Here is a 22,356-nt window from a genome sequence, read left to right as displayed (position 1 = left end):
GTGATTCGCTTCCCTACTGACACCTGACACTCCACCTAAGATACACAGGTGCCAATGAGCCTAACTAGTGCCAGGAAGGTGCCAACCACATCATTCCGTGTTTACGAGGCACTCTGATGGCCATCCGGTTGAGGGTAAATCTAACTTACGATCCCTTGAGAATTCGGTATCAGGTCCAGAAGGTTTGGTTAGGTTAGGTTAGATGATGACTGGCTAGGTTAGGTTAAGTTTGGTTAGGTTTGGTTAGATTAGGCTAGGTTAGGTTAGGAAGATCAGAAGACTATGAATGCATATAATTACGGTAGAGTCTTACTACAATTTGGACGCCATTTTAATACATTACCTCACGAATTTTCGCACCTGAATAAAAACCCCACTAAAAAAAATATTAACACCTGGACAAAACCAATTAATAAAAGATCTTCACTACGATAAACACAAAAACAAAACCCATTTTTTTATAACCTATTTCATGGTACTTTTATTATTACATCTTTAATTATGAAGAAATAAAATAATCAAAAAAATAAAACCACTTTTATTTAACCCACGAAAATAGACACAAGGATCAAACCCACACCAACTACAATGTTCTGAGAGAGAGAGAGAGAGAGAGAGAGAGAGAGAGAGAGAGAGAGAGAGAGAGAGAGAGAGAGAGAGAGAGAGAGAGAGAGAGAGATCAAATGAAGCCAGGATCCCATTCTACAGTAATACACGGTACACCAACAGCAAAACTTCACTACATTACATTAACAGCATTACACCTGAAGCCATTACGCATTATATTTCAAAAAGGTTCAAATAATTATTAGGCCGTAATGGAAGTGATAATGTTACTCTGGTGACTATACCATAATAAGAGACCGAGTAGAGGAGAACATTTCATACAGGGACTGAGGAAGGTGAGGGGGGGGAGGATGAGGGGGATGGTGATAGGATGTAAGGGGGATGGTGAGAGTGAGGAAGGAGGATGAGGGGAAGGGAGGATGGTGAGAGAGGGGTAGACCAGTGGTGAGAGGGGTGGGGGGGGGAGGTGGTCACCAGCTCAGTGTTCAATTGATGTGAAATTTGTGCCAATTGGGAAAGTTTTGTGGGACAAAGTCGATACAGGTTAAGGTGCCTGTGCTGGCCAAAGAGGTTAGGTTAGGTTGAGGTGGAGTCCAAAGAGATTCACCCCACACCATCTGATGAAGAAGTTTCGACCCGGATTGAGTTTGGTCGCAGGTCGAATGGGCTCTCAGTCCTAATTAGGATCAAGGTTCAGTAAGGATGGTTTCCAATCTTATTAAACCTAAACCAAGCCTCATTTAAGCCAACAGGATTAAGGCTCCAATACTAATGGTTTCCAAGCTTATTCAGCCTCAACCAAGCCTAATTTAGGCCAACAGGATTACGTTCTAATACTAATGGTTTCCAATCTAAGAACCTAAACCAAGCCTAATTTAGGGCCAACAGGATTAAGGTCTACTAATGGTTTCCAATCTTATTAAACCTAAACCAAGCCTCATTTAAGCCAACAGGATTAAGGCTCCAATACTAATGGTTTCCAAGCTTATTCAGCCTCAACCTAATCAATTAGTATTGAGAATGAGAGAGACTCGGACCAATTAGGACTAGACACCGATCATAATGGTAAAATTAGGTTCGGGTCGTTTGGGGCCCATTAGAACAGGGGCCCAATTGATCTGCCATCCCTACGGTAAACTGACAATAACACAATACTGATTAACACTAGATGGAGACCGACGACACGAAAGAACACCTCACTAGGGAATTCTCATTAGTTAGTAAATAATATGGCACACCTGGTTTATGCAAATGACTAAAGCCACAGGTGTATGCAGGTAATTATCAACACCTGTGAACCTGAGATTGGCTAAGTCACTTTACTGACCCGCCCAACACACTTTCTACACACATACATACATACACACATCAAAACGTTACCTAGTCAAGAATCCACCATACTTACGTTAATTTCTACATTAAACCAGATACAGGAACGTATCTGACACGGTGACTCCAGCCCAAACACCCACAAGGACGCCAAATATTCACTGAGACTCTACCACAGATACAGACATTCTCCAACCACCAGGCAGAGACAAATATTAATCCATCTCATTGCATCTGTTGCCTAAAAAATCTCATTAAACCAATTCAAATTTATTCAGAAACTTTTCTAATTACTTTTTTTTTATCCCTTACCACATTGTATTGAAACACACACACACACACACACACACACACACACACACAATAATACCAATGAAAAAAAAAGTTTCAGGCGTCAAGACCTGGCCAACGACATGCTGTCTTGGCTGATAAATGTTGAATGGTTGGGGAGGGAGGGTGGGGAAGGAGGGGATAGAGGGGTAGGGGGTGAAGTTGAATCGCCGGGGCCTTATTACCTTGTTACTTGACCTCTCTCTGTCAGGCTGGAGGTCGATAGCAACAACCCCTATCACGGTAACTCTTGGTCTCCCGTAATACAAGTTCAAGTCCCGTCGGAACAATTCTTGGTCGTGGGTAATCTAAGTCCAGTCCCACAGATTTCTAGGACTTGCATAGAGTGAGTCAGTCTAGATGCCATTTTCCTAGACCTCCCATAGAGTGAGTCAGTCCAGTTGCCATTTTCCTAGACCTCCCATAGAGTGAGTCAGTCCAGTTGCCATTATTTAGAACCTCGTATAAAGTGACTCAGTTCTGTTGCCATTATTTAGAACCTCGTATAAAGTGAGTCAGTTCTGTTGTCATTACTTAAGATCTCGCCTTAAGTGACTCACGCCCTTTGTCGATTAATTTGGCGTAACATTGAGTAATTCACGACACCTTAAGCCTTAACAACGCATTACCTCACTTGACCTAAACTGACCCAGAGACGACTGCCCCCCCCCCCCCACTAAAAAATACGAGGAAATGATAGTTAGCGACAGACAGACGAGGAAAATACTAGGTGGACAGACAGACGTCCCCCAAGACGAGGAAAATGGCAGACAGACAATTCCAAAGTGAGGAAAATGCCAGACAGACGAGGAAAATATCAGTTACAGACAGAAAGACGACCCAAGACAAGGAAAATGCCAGACAACAGACTGACCCAAGACACAGACAGACATCCCCAAGACGAGGAAAATGGAAGGCAGACAGACAAGGGGTTGAGTGATGACCGCCAGATCCATTATCGTGAGTAATCTACTGACTGACGCGCCCGATCGTGATGCTCTCTCCACCTGTCCACACTACCGGGATGGTTAACAGGATACTCTCTCTCTCTCTCTCTCTCTCTCTCTCTCTCTCTCTCTCTTCCATACAAAGAAGTGTTAGTTACAAGACTAGCGAGGTTATCCAAAAACTATATCTTGCGCTTGTCAGATCTCACTTGGATTACGCAGTTCAATTCTGGTCACCGTATTACAGAATGGATATAGAATTCTTAGAAATAATTCAGAGGAGAATGACAAGACTAATCCCTGGCATTAGGAACCTTGAGTACAGAGACAGGTTAAAGCATCTTAATTTGCACTCCCTCGAGAGACGTAGAGTGAGGGGGCAATATGATCGAGGTGTATAAATATAACTCAGGGCTAAACAAAGGTGATATAACAAGGGTACTCAAACTAACCAACTAGGAGCGAACTTGTAGCAATGTTTTTAAATTAGATAAATTTAGATTCAGGCGCGAAATAGGTAGACACTGGTTTGGAAATAGAGTAGTGGACGAGTGGAACAAGTTACCAAACATCATCATTAACACGAATATGCTGGATAGCTTCAAACATGGGTTGGATGGATGAGAGAGAGAGAGAGAGTAGAGAGAGAGAGAGAGAGAGAGAGAGAGAGAGAGAGAGAGAGAGAGAGAGAGAGAGAGAGAGAGAGAGAGAGAGAGAGAGAGCAATGCACCATCCCTTCCTTTTATAGCGAGATAATAAGAATGAATGACAGACAAGAGACAGACAGACAGACAGACAGAAAGCAGTACAAGGAGACCAAGCACTAAGGCAGCCCCATTATCGACTCAACACAAGCACGGGACACACACACCTGACAGGATTACTCCGATTTAATGAGCCGACGAGAATCTGGTCCTGATCCCGGATTCTCAAACGCCAGGTACGTGATTATCCCCTCCCCCCTCCCCTATGGACACGGATTTTGAAGTGTTCGTACGTGATTACCTCAGCGTGTGTGTGTGTGTGAGAGGGCCGGCACTGCACCAGACCAGCATCACTTTCCCAACTGTAAATTGAGGTACCCCATTCACAGCTGGGTGAACTATAGGTGCCCCGGATGCGAACCCGAGTCCCTTAAGACAGGAGGAGAGCCTTGTATGCACTCAGCCACCGCACACCCAAGTGACAGAAATGAGTATCTAAATTATTAATGTGTGTACTAATGGCAAGCTGTGAGAGAGAGAGAGAGAGAGAGAGAGAGAGAGAGAGAGAGAGAGAGAGACTACCTTCCACCCCGTCTCCTCCAAGTATTCCTTGTAATCACGCGTTTCATCTCCTTCACTTCCCATTTTTACTTAACGTTTCCTATCCATTACCTTTCATCCTCCTATTTCTCCTCCTCCTCATTTTCGTCTCTCTCTCTCTCTCTCTCTCTCTCTTCCTACTTCCCTGTGTTAAATTCACCCAACTACCTGTGTTATGTTTACCCAACTACCTGTGCTACACCCACCCAACTACCTGTGTTATGTTCACCCAACTACCTGTGCTACACCCACCCAACTACCTGTGTTATGTTTACCCAACTACCTGTGCTACACCCACCCAACTACCTGTGTTATGTTCACCCAACTACCTGTGCTGCACCCACCCAACTACCCGTGTTACAATCAACCTAACCTAACCCCGTAATACTGAATTTAACTAATGGTCGCCTGGTCGTCTCTCTCTCTCTCTCACTAATGAGACAAGACGCTGGCACTATAACACCTTAAGAGAATAATTAATAAATGCACTAATTACCTCAATGATTACCTTTCCTAACTGACTTCCTGGAGAGAATACTAGATAAATAAGTTAAAGAGAAATAGAGAGAAAAGACAAAATACGAAGAGATAAAGAAGACGACGAGGAGAGAGAGAGAGAGAGAGAGAGAGAGAGAGAGAGAGAGAGAGAGAGAGAGAAAGAGAGAGATACTGGAGACAAAAACAATGATGGCAAAGAGAGAGACACACGGAGACAATGAAGACGTTGGAGACACGGAGAGACAGACCGAACCCAAATGAGAACACTGTCAACACAAAGAGACATAAAGAGAATATATATCTCCAGTCTCTCACTCAGTCCCCTCCCTCTCACTCCCCGCCACCACCCCTCCCTCCTCTCCCTGCTTCTACTCCCTTCCCTCTCCCTGCATCCTCTCCTCCCCACCACCCCTGCCCCCCCCTCCCTACCTCTTAAACTTCCTCGTCCCTCCCTCCCCTCCCTCACAGACAGACCAGGAGAACCTAAGCACACACCTGACGGGGACATGTTAACAATGGTTGGGTAATTACCACCCAGGCTGTTAAAGGGACACCTAAACCCCCCCCCACCAGTCTTCCTTCCATCCGCCTCCTCCCACCCTTTATTGTTGTATTATCATTATTACCGTTATTACTATTAATTATACAACATGGAGTAGAATTTTACTATTATTATTATTATTATTATTATTATTATTATTATTATTATTATTATCATCCATCAATCACCATTACCACAACCACCAATCCTCACCACCACTTTCCACCACCGCCATCAATCACCACCACCACCATCAACCATCAAAGGCTCTTACAAACACACACACAAACACCTTAACATGTTCAAACAGACAATACACTAATTTATTCCAGCGCTTTGTAGGGTGTGTACTGTGTAGTTGTTATATAATTAAGCATACTAACGAGGCAATTAAGATCACTCCCAAGGGACCACGTTGAATAACCCTCCCCCGTGAATATAATGAAGTGTTATTGTTATTGTATGTCAAGTTGTAGTTTATCTTCCTGTATTTCATTAGCTCCGTGTTGTGGTTGTGTTGTGTTGCTGTGCTGTGTTGTGTTATCCTAGCACCATCCATCACCTTCCGAGCTTCGTTGTTCTCCTAGCACCATTCCCTCCTAGCATCGTCATTCTCCTAGCATCGTCATTCTCCTAGCATCACCATCTTCCTAGCATTGTTGTTCTCCTAGCAGTATCTAGTACCTTCATTTTCCTAGCAGTATTACCTAACACCTTCATTTCCCTAGCAGTACCACCTCCTAGCTCCACTTCTTCCTAGCAGTAACACCTCTTAGCACCTTCATTTTCCTAGCAGTACCACCTCCTAGCACCACTCTTCCTAGTATCGCCATTATCCTAGCAGCACCGCCTCCTAGCACCACCACTCAATTTCCCAGCATCCTACTACGAGATAAAGGGAAAGGAGAGGGAAAGGTTGGGAGAGGATGGAAGGGAGAAGAGCCCTTCCTTCCATCCACCAAACCTGCTACCCTCCCTCCCTCGTCCACTGGGAGGGAACGTGTCACAGTATAGTCTCAAAGGACCTCACGTTGGTGTGTATAATCAATATGATAGTCGAACACACACACACACACACACACACACACACACACACACACACACACACCCGTAAGATCACACAGGTAGGCAAACGGTAAACAATCAGGAGTAGGTCGATTACACAGGTAGACAAACAGAAGGTAGACAGGAATAGGTCGACCACAGATAGTAAACATACCTTAACCTTAAAAACCTAACCTAACCTAACTAACTTAACCTAACTTAACCTAACTTAACCTAACCTAACCTGACCAAACCTAACCTTACTTGGTGTGTAATCCCCCCCCCCGCCCAATAACTAACCTCCAGGGGTCCACCAAACAAACCATCAACCTTTAATTACCTTTTAACCATCAATTACCACAGAGGGTTCGGCTGGTTAAAGGTGAGGAGGCAGAGGGGAGTTCCCGGACCCTAGTGGACCGGGACAGTGGGTGTGTCTTATTAGGACGTGGACCGGGTTTTTATATGTTGGCTTTCACTGGACCGGGACATATTGGACCTGCTTCACTGGACCGGGATATAATGCCTAGATTTCATTGGACCAATAACTGTGGACCGGGATATATTACCTGGGTTTCACTGGACCGGGACATGGACCAGTCTGCCTCGTAACTCTCCAATTATTCCTCTCCTTTCCACTTCCCCCAAATATAACAAACTATTACCAAGAACAGTTTAAAATATAATAATAATAATAATAATAATAATAATAATAATAATAATAATAATAATAAAGGGTAATAGTATAGTATAGTAGTAGTAGTAGTAGTAGTAGTAGTAGTAGTAATAGTAGTAACAATATTAATAATAGCAAAAACAATAAAACAAAATATACAAATAAATAAACAATATTAACTAATTTATCTCAATAAACACACAGGCATAAATAAATTAATACCATCAACACAGTTAATTTTGTCATAACATTTTCATAATTTACTGACGCGAAATAATTTGCCGATAATTACAAGTCAAAACAGTTCAGCAGTTGACGCCACTCAGTTACCAGGACAACATAACACTCAATTATATTATACTGAATTATAGGCCAAATAATCATATTATACTAAATTATAGACCAAATTATCACAAAGAATTATAGGTCAAATTATCACTAAAAATTATAGGCCAAATTATCACTAAAAAATTATAGGTCAAATTATCATATACTGAATCATAGGCCAAAGACAGAGAGATCCTTACCCTTTCTTCCCCCGACCTGACCTTAACCATATCCTGACCTCAAAACACCCATCAGCTGACCCCTTAACCCCCCCCCCCGCCTCGAGCATCCTGGGGACAAATTAGGGTCGATCTATACCGACGGGCCCTTAATGTGTGCCAATAAGACCCTACGTGTCCCGATAATAGTGTCTGGGTCATGACCTACTGTGCTCATCCCAGGGTATAAGGGTATCTCTCTCACAATCCCAGTTAGAATCAGGTCATCCCAGCTACCCAGCAGAGAATCCCTCCCATCCCAGCTACCCAGCAGAGAATCCCTCCCATCCCAGCTACCTCCAGAGAATCCCCCTCCCATCCCAGCTACCTCCAGAGAATCCCCCATCCCAGCTACCTCCAGAGAATCCCTCCCATCCCAGCCACTCCAGAGAACCTCCCATCCCAGCCACCTCCAGAGAATCCCTCCCATCCCAGCTACCTCCAGAGAATCCCATCCCAGCTACCCCAGAGAATCCTCCCATCCCAGCTACCTCCAGAGAATCCCTCCCATCCCAGCTACTCCAGAGAATCCCTCCCATCCCAGCCTACCTCCAGAGAATCCCTCCCATCCCAGCTACCTCCAGAGAATCCCTCCCGGCTAGGCTAACAATATACCAGGAGTGCTGAAAAATCACAGCAATATAAACTTTTACCTGAATTAATTAATGAGAGAGAAAAAAAAAATATTGCTCAGGGAAGTATAACCCACAAGTCAAGTCAGTGAGGAGAGGCTGACAAACACATTACAACAATAACAACAACAAGAACAATAACAACAATAACAACAACAACAACAAGAACAATAACAATAATAATAATAATAATAATAATAATAATAATAAACAAAAATCCCCATCAATATCCCAAGGCTAAAAATCCCCCTCATTTGCTGCCCATTATAAAATCAAATTAGCTTTATGGCAGCTAATTCTCACGGCGATTTCCCAGCTAACGACGCGTTCAACGAGGGTGATTTTTTTAAGGAGAGCTAAAAGACAGTTTTCCTCTGAGGCTATTTCCCTATAAGAGCTAATAAATGTCGGTTCCTTTAGCTTTTATAGCGAGGGAAAAAAAAAAGCTATGTTCCTACCATCAAGTTCCCCCCCCCCCTTTACCTTAACTTAAAGTAGTGATGTTTATGTGTCTGTCTGCCTGTCTGTCTCGTAAATATATACAAACATAGATAGACGTCAGAATGAAAGACTCTCTCTCTCTCTCTCTCTCTCTTCTTCTTCCTCCTTTTCCTGTTATCCATCACTCTCCTCCTCCTTGCCAACCATTACCTTCTTCTTCCTCCTCCTCTTCCTACCATCCACCATCCTCTCTCCTCCTCCTCTTCCTACCATCCATCATCCTCTCTCCTCCTCCTCTTCCTACCATCCATCATCCTCTCCTCCTCTTCTTCCCTACCATCCATCATCCTCTCTCCTCCTCTTCCCTACCTCCATCATCCTCTCCTCCTCTTCCTACCATCCATCATCCTCTCTCCTCTCTTCCTACCATCATCATCCTCTCTCCTCCTCTTCCCTACCATCCATCATCCTCTCTCCTCCTCCCCTACCATCCATCATCCTCTCCTCCTCTTCCACTCCATCATCCTCTCTCCTCCTCTTCCTACCATCCATCATCCTCTCCTCCTCTTCCTACCATCCATCATCCTCTCTCCTCTCCTCTTCTACCATCCATCATCCTCTCTCCTCTCTTCCTACCATCCATCATCCTCTCTCCTCCTCTCTTCCCTACCATCCATCATCCTCTCTCCTCCTCTTCCTACCATCCATCATCCTCTCTCCTCCTCTACCATCCATCATCCTCTCTCCTCCTCTTCCCTACCATCCATCATCCTCTCTCCCTCCTCTTCCTATCCATCATCCTCTCTCCTCCCTCTTCCTACCATCCATCTTCCTCTCTCCTCCTTTCCCACCATCCCATCTTCCTCTCCTCTCTTCTACCATCATCATCTCTCTCCTCTCTTCCTACCATCCATCATCCTCTCTCCTCCTCTTCCACCATCCATCACCTGTCTCCCTCATCCACCATCCATCTTCCTCTCCCTCCTCTTACCACCATCCATCATCCTCTCTCCTCCTCTTCCTACACCATCCATCATCCTCTCCTCCTCCCCACCATCATCTTCCTCTCTCTCTTCTACCATCATCATCCTCCTCTCTTCCTCCTCCTGTCACCCATCATCCCCCCTCTGTCACACAATTAACACCAGTCTCCTCATCACCAACACCAGTCTTCACCACCAACACCAGTCTCCTCATCACCAACACCAGCCTCCCCCATCCCCAACACCAAATTCCCCCATCACCAACACCAGTCTCCCCATCACCAACAATTCACAGTCTCCTATCACCAACACCGTCCTCATCACCAACAACAGTCTCCCCCATCACTCACAACACCAGTCTCCCTCACCACCAACACCAGTCTCCCCATCACTAACACCAGTCTCCTCATCACCAACACCAGTCTCCCTCAACACCAACACAAGTCTCCCTCACCACCAACACCAGTCTCCCTCATCACCAACACCAGTCTCCCTCATCACCAACACCAGTCTCCCTCATCACCAACACAAGTCTCCCTCATCACCAACACAAGTCTCCCTCAACACAACAAGCTTCAACACACTCCAACACCTGTCTGCCTCCCTCACTTCCACCACCATCACCCATCAATTCACCGGGAAAATAAAACAAACTTCACCTAAAAATAAAACCTTAAATAAAACCAACTAGAAAAAATAAACCTTTTCCTCATAGTAAAACTTCATCATGTAGAAATAAACCCCAGACAAAATAAAACTGACTAAAATAAAACCAGTTGAAAAATAAACCTAAAAAAAAAATCACCTGAAAATTAAACCCGACAAAAATTAAACTTCACCTGAAAAATAAACCCGAGAGGAAATTAAAACTTCACCTGTAAAACTTGCCGCCATTACTGAACTGACTCTCATTAACTTCCCAAAGGTGACTCGATCTCTCTCAGCTCTCGTCTCTCGCAGCTCTCGTCTCTCTCATCTTGAATGTAAATAAAGGAGTGATCCGGGAGGGGTTTTCTCTTACTTTATGGGGGGGAGGGTAGGGGGTAGGTGAGGGGGGAGGGGTAGGTGAGGGGGGGAGGGGTAGGGGGTAGTGGGAGGGGGAGGGGTAGGGGGGGTAGGTGAGGGGGGGGTGAGGGGAGGATTGGGAGGAAGGGGGTGGGGTGTGGGGAGGAAGGATGGGTGTGTGAGGGGGGTAGGGATGTGGGAGGTAAGGAGGGTGATGGGGGGAAAAATGGGTGGGAGAAGAGGAAGTGGGGGGGAGGGGGAGAGTGAGTAGGAGGAAGAGGAGTAACAAGAGAAAAAGGTAGAGGAGAAGAATAAGACGAGGAGGAAACACAAGAACAACATTAACAAGAGAAGGAAGAAAGGAGAAGAAGAAGGAAGAAGAGGAGGAGGAGGAAGAAACTCAAGAACAATAACAAGAGAAAGAAAGGGAAGAGAAGGAAGAAGGAAGAGAGAAGGAAGAAACTCAAGAACACCAACAAAAGGAAGAAAGGGAAGAGAAGGAAGAAGGAAGAGAAGGAGGAAGAAGGAAGAGAACGAAGGAGGAAGAAGGAAGGAGGAGGAAGAAGAGGGTACAGGGAGAAGGAATTATACTGTAACTTTTTCCTTTTAAATAGGGTTCGAAAAAGTGACGTCACAAAACTTTATACGAGGAAAAATTAAAGAGGGCTTCTGAGTTGAGTGTGTGAGGACGAACCCAGGTGTGTGTGTGTGTGTGTTAAGAATGTGTTAGGTGTGTGTTAAGAGTGCGTTATGAGTGCTGTAAGAGTGTGTTAAGTGCGTGTGTGTTAGTCGTGGGCTTCAAATCACCCACAAGAATTCGTCAATGGGTAACAACACACTCTGATTAATCCCTCCACACACACACACACACACACACAGACACACACACAGAGACACACACACACACACAAGCAGAGACAGACACACACACACGCACGCACACACACGTTCAATGTTCTGGGTTTCGATAAACACCCAAGTATCCCAAAACAAACCTCCCTACCTAAGATACCTTCCACTCCCCAGGTCAATCTCCCACTCCCCAGGACAATTTTCCACTCCCCAGGTCAATCTCCCACTCCCCAGGCCAATCTCCCACTCCCCAGGTCAATCTCCCACTCCCCAAGACAATTTTCCACTCCCCAGGTCAATCTCCCACTCCCCAAGACAATTTTCCACTCCCCAGGTCAATCTCCCACTCCCCAGGACAATTTCCTACACAGACCAGAGGGGAGGAAAGGTCATGTTGTGTGTGGGTGATATGGTCATCGACTCCATGTTACTTAAATTACCTTTCGTCTCTGGTGTTACCCCGTTATAGGCCATTGCTCTTTACTTATATACTTACAACATTAAGCATACGGTATTATAATCAAGAGTTAAACAATTACTATCATCACAAATACTACTGCTACTATCATCACTACAGTATTACTATCTACACTACCATCACTATCCATTCTCAAACAATAATCTGAACTATTTTCAATCAATAAAAATTGAACTAAACTTAATATTTATCTAAACATCGACACCTCTATTATGTAAACAAGAGCTGGTTTTATTTTTCCCAGTGCAAGGAACCTAATACTAAATACACTGTTCTCTTCCAGGATGAACAAGGAAACTGCCAGTAGTTGACCTGTCCCGAGATCGAGGTCAAAGAGAAGGTCAAGGAAGGTCAAATAAGGTCAAATATCAGATGAGCGCCAGTCCTAATAGGCCCCAATCTCTCATCGTGACCCCCACCACAAGTCAACTGATGTACATATAATACGATAATGCTTCATCTTTACACACACACACACACACACACACACACACACACACACACGTATTTATACACATTCAGACATACTCTCTCTCTCTCCCCCCCTACACACACACTATCAGCTACACGCTCATGAAATCCCTGGGATATATATATAGAGAGAGAGAGAGGAACCGAGGAGCCATCAAAGGAGAGTGGTGGTGGGGTTGGTATGTAAGGGGTGGTGTGTAAGGGGTGGTGTGTAAGGGTGTAAGGTGGTGTGTAAGGAGGGTGGTGTAAGGGGTGGGTGTGGCGGTGGTGGTGTAAGGTGTGTAAGGGTGGTGTGTAAGGAGTGGTGTGTAAGGTGGTGTGTAAGGGTGGTGTGTGTGTGTGTAAGGGGTGGTGTGTAAGGGGTGTGTGTGTGTGTAGGGGTGGTGTGTAGGGGTGGTGTGTGGTGTGTGTGGTGGGGGTGGTGTAAAGGGTGTGTGTGGGGTGGTGTAGGGGTGGGTGGTGTAGGGGTGGTGTAGGGGTGGGGTGGGTGTGTGTGTGTAGGGGGGTGGTAAAGCGTGGGGGGTGTGTGTGTAGGGGGGTGGTGTGTAGGGGTGAGGGTGTAGGGGTGGTGTGGGGGGTGGTGTGTGGGGGGGTGGTGTGTGGGGGTGTGGGGGTGGTGTGTGGGGGTGGTGTGTGGGGGTGGTGTGGGGGTGGTGTGTGGGGTGTGTGTAGGGGTGGGGGGTGGTGTGTGGGGTGGTGTGTAGGGGTGGTGTGTGGGGGTGGTGTGTAGGGGTGTTGTGTAGGGGTGGTGTGTGGGGGTGTGTGTGGGGGGGTGAGGGTGTAGTGGTTGGTACAGTATATGGTCGGGGTTAATGTTGGCAGTGGTGGAAGGTGTAGTGGTGGAGGAGGAGGTGGGGAGGAGGAGGAGGTAGAGGAGGAGGTGGTGGTAGAGAGGAGGTGGTGGTAGAGGAGGAGGGTGGTGGTAGAGGAGTAAGAGGTGGTAGAGGAGGAGGGGTGGTGGTAGAGGAGGAGGAGGTGGTGGAGGAGGTGGTAGGAGGAGGTGGTGGGGAGGAGGAGGTGGTGAGGAGGGAGGTGGGGTGGTAGAGGTGGTGGTAGAGGAGGAGGAGGAGGTAGGGAGGAGGAGGTGGTGAGGAGGTGAGGTAGAGGAGGAGGAGGTGAGGGTAGGAGGAGGAGGAGGTGGTGGTGGTGGTGGTGGTGGTGGTGGTAGAGGAGGTGGGGTGGTGAGGAGGCCGTCGTGTGATCAAAGCCCCAAGGTCCACTACCTCCTGTCCCCACAGTCACTACCCCCTTGTTCTACTGATCACATCTGCCCTAACACTGATCATGTCTGCTCTCTCTGATCACATCTGCCCTAATACTGATCATGTCTGCTCTAACACTGATCACATCTGCGCTAATACTGATCACGTCTGCTCTAACACTGATCATATCTGCCCTAATACTGATCAGGTCCTTGTACTGATCACTTGTGGCAGCGGAGTTTCTTCAAAAATGTGGAGGACACTCTTACCTGCCACTACAAGACAGTCAGACAATCTTACTACAAGACAGACAGACAATCTTACCTGCCACTACAAGACAGACGAGTCATTACCTGCCACTAAAAGACAGACAGACAATCTTTGCTACGTCTTACCTGCCACTAAAAGACAGACAGACAATCTTACTGCACTACAAGACAGTCAGACAATCTTACCTGCACTACAAGACAGTCAGACAATCTTACCTACCACTACAAGACAGTCAGACAATCTTACCTGCCACTAAAAGACAGACAGACAATCTTACCTGCCACTACAAGATAGTAGACAATCTTACCTGCCACTACAAGATACAGACAATCTACCTGCCACTAAAGACAGACAGACAATCTTACCTGCCACTAAAAGACAGACAGACAATCTTACCTGCTACTACAAGACAGTCAGACACTTACCTGCCACTACAAGACAGTCAGACAATCTTACCTACCACTACAAGACAGTCAGACACTCTTACCTGCCACTACAAGACGACAGACAATCTTACCTCCACTAAAAGACAGACAGACAATCTTACCTGCCACTACAAGACAGTCAGACAATCTTCCCTGCCACTAAAAGACAGACAGACAATCTTACCTGCCACTACAAGATACAGACAATCTTACCTGCCACTACAAGATACAGACACTCCTACCTGCCACTAAAAGACAGACAGACAATCTTACTCTGCCACTACAAGACAGTCAGACAATCTTACCTGCCACTACAAGACGAGTCAGACAATCTTACCTACCACTACAAGACAGTCAGACACTCTACCTGCCACTAAAAGACAGACAGACAATCTACCTGCCACTACAAGACAGTCAGACAATCTTACCTGCCACTACAAGACAGTCAGACAATCTACCTACCACTACAAGACAGTCAGACACTCTTACCTGCCACTAAAAGACAGACAGACAATCTACCTGCCACTACAAGACAGTCAGACAATCTTATGCCACTACAAGACAGTCAGACAATCTTACCTGCCACTACAAGACAGTCAGACACTCTTACCTGCCACTACAAGACAGTCAGACACTCTACCTACCACTACAAGACAGTCAGACAATCTTACCTGCCACTACAAGACAGTCAGACAATCTTACCTGCCACTACAAGACAGTCAGACACTCTACCTACCACTACAAGACAGTCAGACACTCTTACCTGCCACTACAAGACAGTCAGACACTCTTACCTACCACTACAAGACAGTCAGACAATCTTACCTTGCATGATAACAGAAGCAGAAGCAAGGGGAGGAACTTTACATGCATGGATGGTAAATCGAACGAAACACCACCTCACTGAGCACTAAACAAGCCCCTGTTTTTTTTTTAATGGAAACTACACCTGAGGAACCTTCGCCTGCCTCCCTACCAACACCGGCACTGGATTCTATCATCTCCAAACCTACCTAAATAAAAAAAAAAAAAATCAAATCAATTCATTTAGTGTGTTATTAGGCCATGAATTTTGAATACCGAGCCATCCAAAATTAATTAAGGATCTGAATAGCCAAATATTACAGGTCTAAACATCAATTTTTTAATTCTTTGGGGGGTGGGCCAGACTGGTCAAATTTTCTATATAAAAAAGGTATATCAAAATAGATCTAATATATGATAAAAAAAGTTCTCTTGGGATATTTTGGGGAGGTGGGGGGAGGGAGGGGGGTAGAAGAGTGAAAAGAGGAGGAGAGATGTAAGGAGTGAGACAAGTTGGAGTGAGGAGGAAAGGAGAGAAGATAGGAGGAGGGGAGATAGGAAAAAAAACAGGAGAGGAGATAGGAAGGAGGAGAGAAAGGGTAGGAAAGAAGGGAAGAGGAGAGGGAGGGAGAGGAGGGGTAGGGGAGAAGGAGGGGAACACATGATGGCTCAAGCGAAACCCGCCTACACGCTTCGGGCAAGGCCATGCTCCCACACGCCCTATATGACTACACACCATGTATATATGCCTTCCATGCCCCCACACCCTATGTCTTCCATGCCCACAACGTCTGTCTCACATGCCCACACACCATATGTTCCTTCTAAACCCACGCACCCTTGTTCTCTTGTACCCATACCATGCATGGGTTACACATCCACATTTACCTCATACACACCCACACCATCCACATAAAAACACCCACGCCATCCACAACTACACACTCCCATAATAATAATAATAATAGTGAAACAGGTACTAACACGAACCATCTGACAGAATGACGTCACTGGCCAACTATAACACCATCAATTAGGTCACATACTGTACAACAAACGACACTAAAAACGGTTTATTTACCCAAATCTGGTTAATTAACAACCATATTTGGCAACTAATTCATGCCAATATAAACCTTTAACTAATAAAAAAAAATTGACATGATGTAACTGTGTGAAAAAATCCAGCATAAAATATACTTCCATCAAACACTTGAGTATGAAAGCAAAAAGAAAAATTACACAATATTTGATGACAAAACAGCAGTGAACATTTGAATATGAAAGAAAAACAAAACATTGAACATTCCAAAAAAAAATTAATAATAATATCTAATTTTGAAGGAAAAAAAAATACTGTAAAAAACAATGAAAAAACAAAAACAAAAACAATTCATGAACATTAATCACAGTCAAAATTCAATCACTAACATTATCACAATAACACAATTCAGAAATAAAACATATTATACCTATAACACACACCACACATACACCCATACACACCACACCACACATACATACACCCATACACACACATACACCCATACACACACACTGGTACTCCCACCCACAAACACACGTCTCCAACACACAGAAAATCAGTCTCCCTTACACAGTGTTGGATGGCACACACTAGTCATTCCTGTGTAGAGTACGGCACCAATACACCATCTACACGCTATGAATAACACAGCATCGAAACCCACCCCTTATACACCTAGTCTAAGATTATACACCTCTACTGTAACATCTGTGTATTGTATCAACCTTCAGCCATACTCATCCTCTACACCTTAAGAATGACACCTACACCCAACCTTACACTCCAACCTAAGCCTGAGATACACATATAAACTCTATGTACTGTGTGCCAAATAACTCTCCTCTAATATACTCTCCATACACCCTGTGGAAGAAGATGTATTACACCCACATCCCATCTTATACACCCACTTACACCCTCTGCTAAGTGTATCCCATCATCAAAACAGCCAATCAGAGGCCCGAGTGTATTTACGTTTTTTTGTTTTTAATTTACGTTTCAGTTCATTTTCTGGCAAATCGTCGCGGCGCTTGATGTAATGAAAGTGTTTCGCCCAGTTCATTCCCTAAATGGAGTTACTGCATAAATATCTCTTTAATGTTAACAAAAAAAAATGATGGAAAAATGGTAGTGACATGTTTGGAGAGAGAGAGAGAGAGAGAGAGAGAGAGAGAGAGAGAGAGAGAGAGAGAGAGAGAGAGAGAGAGGAGAGAGAGAGAGAGAGAGAGAGAGAGAGAGAGAGAGAGAGAGAGAGAGAGAGAGAGAGAGAGAGAGAGAGAGAGAGAGAGAGAGAGAGAGAGAGAGAGAGAGAGAGAGAGAGAGAGAGAGAGAGAGAGAGAGAGAGAGAGAGAGAGAGAGAGAGAGAGAGAGAGAGAGAGAGAGAGAGAGGAGAGAGAGAGAGAGAGAGAGAGAGAGAGAGAGAGAGAGAGAGAGAGAGAGAGAGAGAGAGAGAGAGAGAGAGAGAGAGAGAGAGAGAGAGAGAGAGAGAGAGAGAGGAGAGAGAGAGAGAGAGAGAGAGAGAGAGAGAGAGAGAGAGAGAGAGAGAGAGAGAGAGAGAGAGAGAGAGAGAGAGAGAGAGAAAGAGAGAGAGAGAGAGAGAGAGAGAGAGAGAGAGAGAGAGAGAGAGAGAGAGAGAGAGAGAGAGAGAGAGAGAGAGAGAGAGAGAGAAGAGAGAGAGAGAGAGAGAGAGAGAGAGAGAGGAGAGAGAGAGAGAGAGAGAGAGAGAGAGAGAGAGAGAGAGAGAGAGAGAGAGAGAGAGAGAGAGAGAGAGAGAGAGAGAGAGAGAGAGAGAGAGAGAGAGAGAGAGAGAGAGAGAGAGAGAGAGAGAGAGAGAGAGAGAGAGAGAGAGAGAGAGAGAGAGAGAGAGAGAGAGAGAGAGAGAGAGAGAGAGAGAGAGAGAGAGAGAGAGAGAGAGAGAGAGAGAGAGAGAGAGAGAGAGAGAGAGAGAGAGAGAGAGAGAGAGAGAGAGAGAGAGAGAGAGAGAGAGAGAGAGAAGAGAGAGAGAGAGAGAGAGAGAGAGAGAGAGAGAGAGAGAGAGAGAGAGAGAGAGAGAGAGAGAGAGAGAGAGAGAGAGAGAGAGAGAGAGAGAGAGAGAGAGAGAGAGAGAGAGAGAGAGAGAGAGAGAGAGAGAGAGAGAGAGAGAGAGAGAGGGGGGGGGGACATTTATGACAGGTGAAAAGACCTTCAGGTGAACGACTCCATCATGGGCAGAAACAAAACTATCCAACCACAACAAGGAGAACGAATCCCCAAAATACACAAAATAAAAAATAATCCACAAATGAATCAGGAATGAAAGTAAATACTGTATATGTAAGTAAATGTGAATATGTAAGTGCATAAAATATATATCAACAAATACTGGTAAATATGAATAATTTTGCATTAGTTCAAATTACATGGTTCTTCCTTAACTAGATAAGTTCACGTAACGCCTGATTGATTAAGGTACGGAATTTCCGCAACATAATTTTGATACTATTTATATCATCAATTTCAGTCATTAGGCTTTAATTAACCACATAAATGTTTCTTATATCTTTGATCGCTGGAAATATTCACCGAACATAATTATTAAGCTTTGCAATACAACATGGTGAAAATAGAATAAACGTACAGTAATTAGTTTACAGGTTCGCATAACAGTTAAACAATGCAATACTGTATCAATTCGTCTCCTGGTTTCCCACCCAAGAAAAAAAAAATATTCAATTCACACCCGCTGTAGCAACAATGGCGGCTGGATGCTGTATACTATTGAAAATAAACCTTGATTAATGCAAATTTGTGCTTTCAGCTTTTTCCACTCCAGTTTTATTAATCATATTATAACTAAATTTGTGCTGCATATAACACAATGTAAATATCACGTTTAAATTAAAAATCATAGTGACGTGTTATACAGTGATTCGCCCAGCACAAATATTTTTCATTACAAAGTCAAGGGAAATATTGGATCATGTGAAGATAAGGTCCATACCCCAGCTTATTTCACCTGATGATTAAACACCAAACACTATCTGGTTAAGGTGATTAGTCTTCAGGTGAAATAAACTGGGGTGCCTTATCTTCTGGTGATTTAAATACACAATACTTCCTAACAAACTTTAGAGATGAAATCAACAGAAATCCTATAATCACATTTAGATAGGTGAAGACAGAGTAAAAATCCATTAAATTATGGACTTATGGAGCCTAAAATACTTACACGTCAGGGATTATATTAAATTCTATGAGAAGTTTAAAGAATTAGAATTAAGGCAACACATCTCCATACACTAATACTATATGTGTTATCCTCAATGAATACTGTAAGAATTTTTACTCAATAAACTCAAATTAAACCAAAGCAAAGTTAAAACACACTGTGGGAGAAAAGACGCACTATCCTATGGTCTATAGGGCAAGAACGGGACATTATCTACCACAAGTCCTTTAAAAATTGACATACATAGCTGGGGGGTGATGGGGGAGAGAGAGACTTTTGTGGTCGAATGGGTGGGATAGTGGGGAAGGTGTCCGGTGCTGCCACAAATCCCACAGAGGAAGAGCCAACCACAAATTAATCCAGAGCCAAAATCCCAACACCAAATAACAGTGGACAAAAGTCTACCAACAAAATAATAAAAAACAAATTCCCAAAATAAAAATAGTCAAGGACCAGACCTCCATCAACTCAACGGTAGATAAAACTCCATCAAAATAGATCTGAACATAATCCCACCAACAATACAAAAGGCAAAATCCCATCAAAATAATATATAATTCCTTAATCCTACTACAGTACAGTATCTACCTAACCCCCTAATAATGTGAGCACTAACATCTAAAATATGACTGCTTTATGAAAGTGATGTTCTGCATTCATATAATATTCTTAAGCACAATGGCAAGAATGAACATGTGGCTGTACTTTAATAATGTGTTTTGTCACTAACAGGTCCTAATAAAAGTAAAAACTACAAAACATTACATCATAATTTCCTTCTTTAGTTTATGAGAAAAATAGGCTTCCAATGATGTAATGTACAAACAGTTATAAGAGAGACATTTCATACTAACTCTTCTTCACAGTCATACATGCTTGGTGTTCACATTCAATCACATCTTGAACATTTTCACACACTCACAAACAAGTTACAAATATAGTTCATAAATCATGACAACCTTTATATTTTGTACAGTACAGGTATATACGTAGTTTTGTATTAGTAACTTTAAACATTTACCGGAATGTTCTAAAAATGCTTATAAACAATACATATTCAACCAGTTTATGAATTATTTCTACTTCAGATATCAATCAGTCACTTGAAAGACATATTTATCACCTGTACACAAATCAATCTTGAGTTCGTTCAATCCCAATTTACCTTTTCTAAATCTAACCATACCTTATTGAAATGTAAAACAGTATGGGTAAAATCACACAAAATTGATCAAAATTACTACCGCTTTCAAAACCCACACTAATGCCCTAATATTTATCACTAGAAAAAGTTGTCTCAAAGGGATGGCAGTGGTAATGTGCGTACCAGTCACCAATAGGTCAAAGGTTTCCTCCAAGCTCAACAGTTTCCTCCTGTACTAACACCAGATAGACCAACTGCCCGAATGGCTTTTAAGCTGATAAGTGGTTAAATAATAAAGACCTATAATTTTCTTTAGATCCGCACTTCTATTAATACTCCAAATTAATATGACGCTCTCTAGATAACTCACTTAACAAGCAAAATATGACTGATCCTTTACTACAAAAAAAAAAAAAAGATTTATCCAATTGACTTAACACTCAAGACATATTACAGTATAACTTCCTCCATCAACATCACATGAGCTTTATCCAATTCCCCAATGTTAAAGTACAGTACACAGTGGCATATGCTGTACAATACAACCCTTGTCAATATGTACTGTATTCCCCACACCAAACTACAGTGTCAGGATGAAACAAACACATTTCAAGTCAATATAAACAGACTACCGTACCAGTTAAGTATTATACAAAAATGTTTGTAGAGTCGAACGATACTAATAATTCAAATTACGGAAGAGTGAGTGTTCTTAATGGTATTGCTTCATTCAACAGATCACCTTGACATATCATTTGCTAAATCCCAAATCAATGATTGTCTCTGAAAGGGAAACAAATCTCTTAAAGAAAAACATAAATACAATCTTAAGTCTATTTATGTCGTTGTGTAAAAGAATTATTAATAACAATAAAAACTAAGAACAAATTCACTAATGAACCATAAATCTTCTTAGGAAACCACGACTCACAATTCACCTATTTTCCCCCCATTTCTTATAACCTCTTCCCCATTACAGTACCTCTATCAAGTACCACATATACCACATAGAAATTGACTCATTTTCACTAAACCCTGTGCTGACAGGAAGCTTTCATCAACTTAAATTCCAAACAGGTCCATAAAACTTCCTTTCTCCTACAATTAATCCTACGCTAAAACTAGTCTACACAGAATTGGACCCTCTTGCATGAAGTTCAATCCAATTTCCAACATAATAATCCCATGCTGGTGTTCATATACTGTGATAATAGAGTTGAACCTTTAACCTTAATTTCTGACAGTGTATTTCAATCCCATGTCTTGTCAATCTTGTGCTACCAGGATGTTAAATTCATCAACATGATTTCTTGATACTGTACATTATCTGCATGCTGAGACTATCCTGTGAAGACTATCCCACACTAAAGCTATCCTGTTATGTGGTGTTGGTGTTTTGTTCATCATTTCAATTTCCGAATCATTATCCTATGGTAGATATCCTGTACAGTGGAGGGGTCTAGTATCAAGCTACCATATATCCACTGTGTTGTCTCCCACTAGCCAACATTGTGGTCTAAACATATTCTTCTTCTTTCTGCTCTATCCTTATAAGACTCCAAAAACGTTTTCTTCTTTCATTTTTCAAATATCAAAAGAAAATCACTTTAATTTC

The 22,356-nt window shown here is 43.3% G+C and overlaps 1 long non-coding RNA gene across 1 annotated transcript in view; it reads left to right on the top strand.

Moving 5' to 3' along the window:
• The window catches only part of LOC121856360, a 33,179-nt gene that overhangs the window by 10,634 nt on the left and 189 nt on the right, over nucleotides 1-22,356 (top strand). Inside the window, exon 2 of the long non-coding RNA XR_006086957.1 lies at nucleotides 12,456-12,606. This is a non-coding gene — a long non-coding RNA (uncharacterized LOC121856360). The remainder of the gene's footprint in view (nucleotides 1-12,455; nucleotides 12,607-22,356) is intronic.

This window comes from Homarus americanus, unplaced genomic scaffold (genome assembly GCF_018991925.1).
Source record: "Homarus americanus isolate GMGI-L3 unplaced genomic scaffold, GMGI_Hamer_2.0 scaffold48220, whole genome shotgun sequence".
Classification (NCBI taxonomy): Eukaryota; Metazoa; Arthropoda; class Malacostraca; order Decapoda; family Nephropidae; genus Homarus; species Homarus americanus.
The sequence above is the reverse complement of the archived record's forward strand: the minus strand, read 5'-3'. Positions and strand labels throughout refer to the sequence as shown.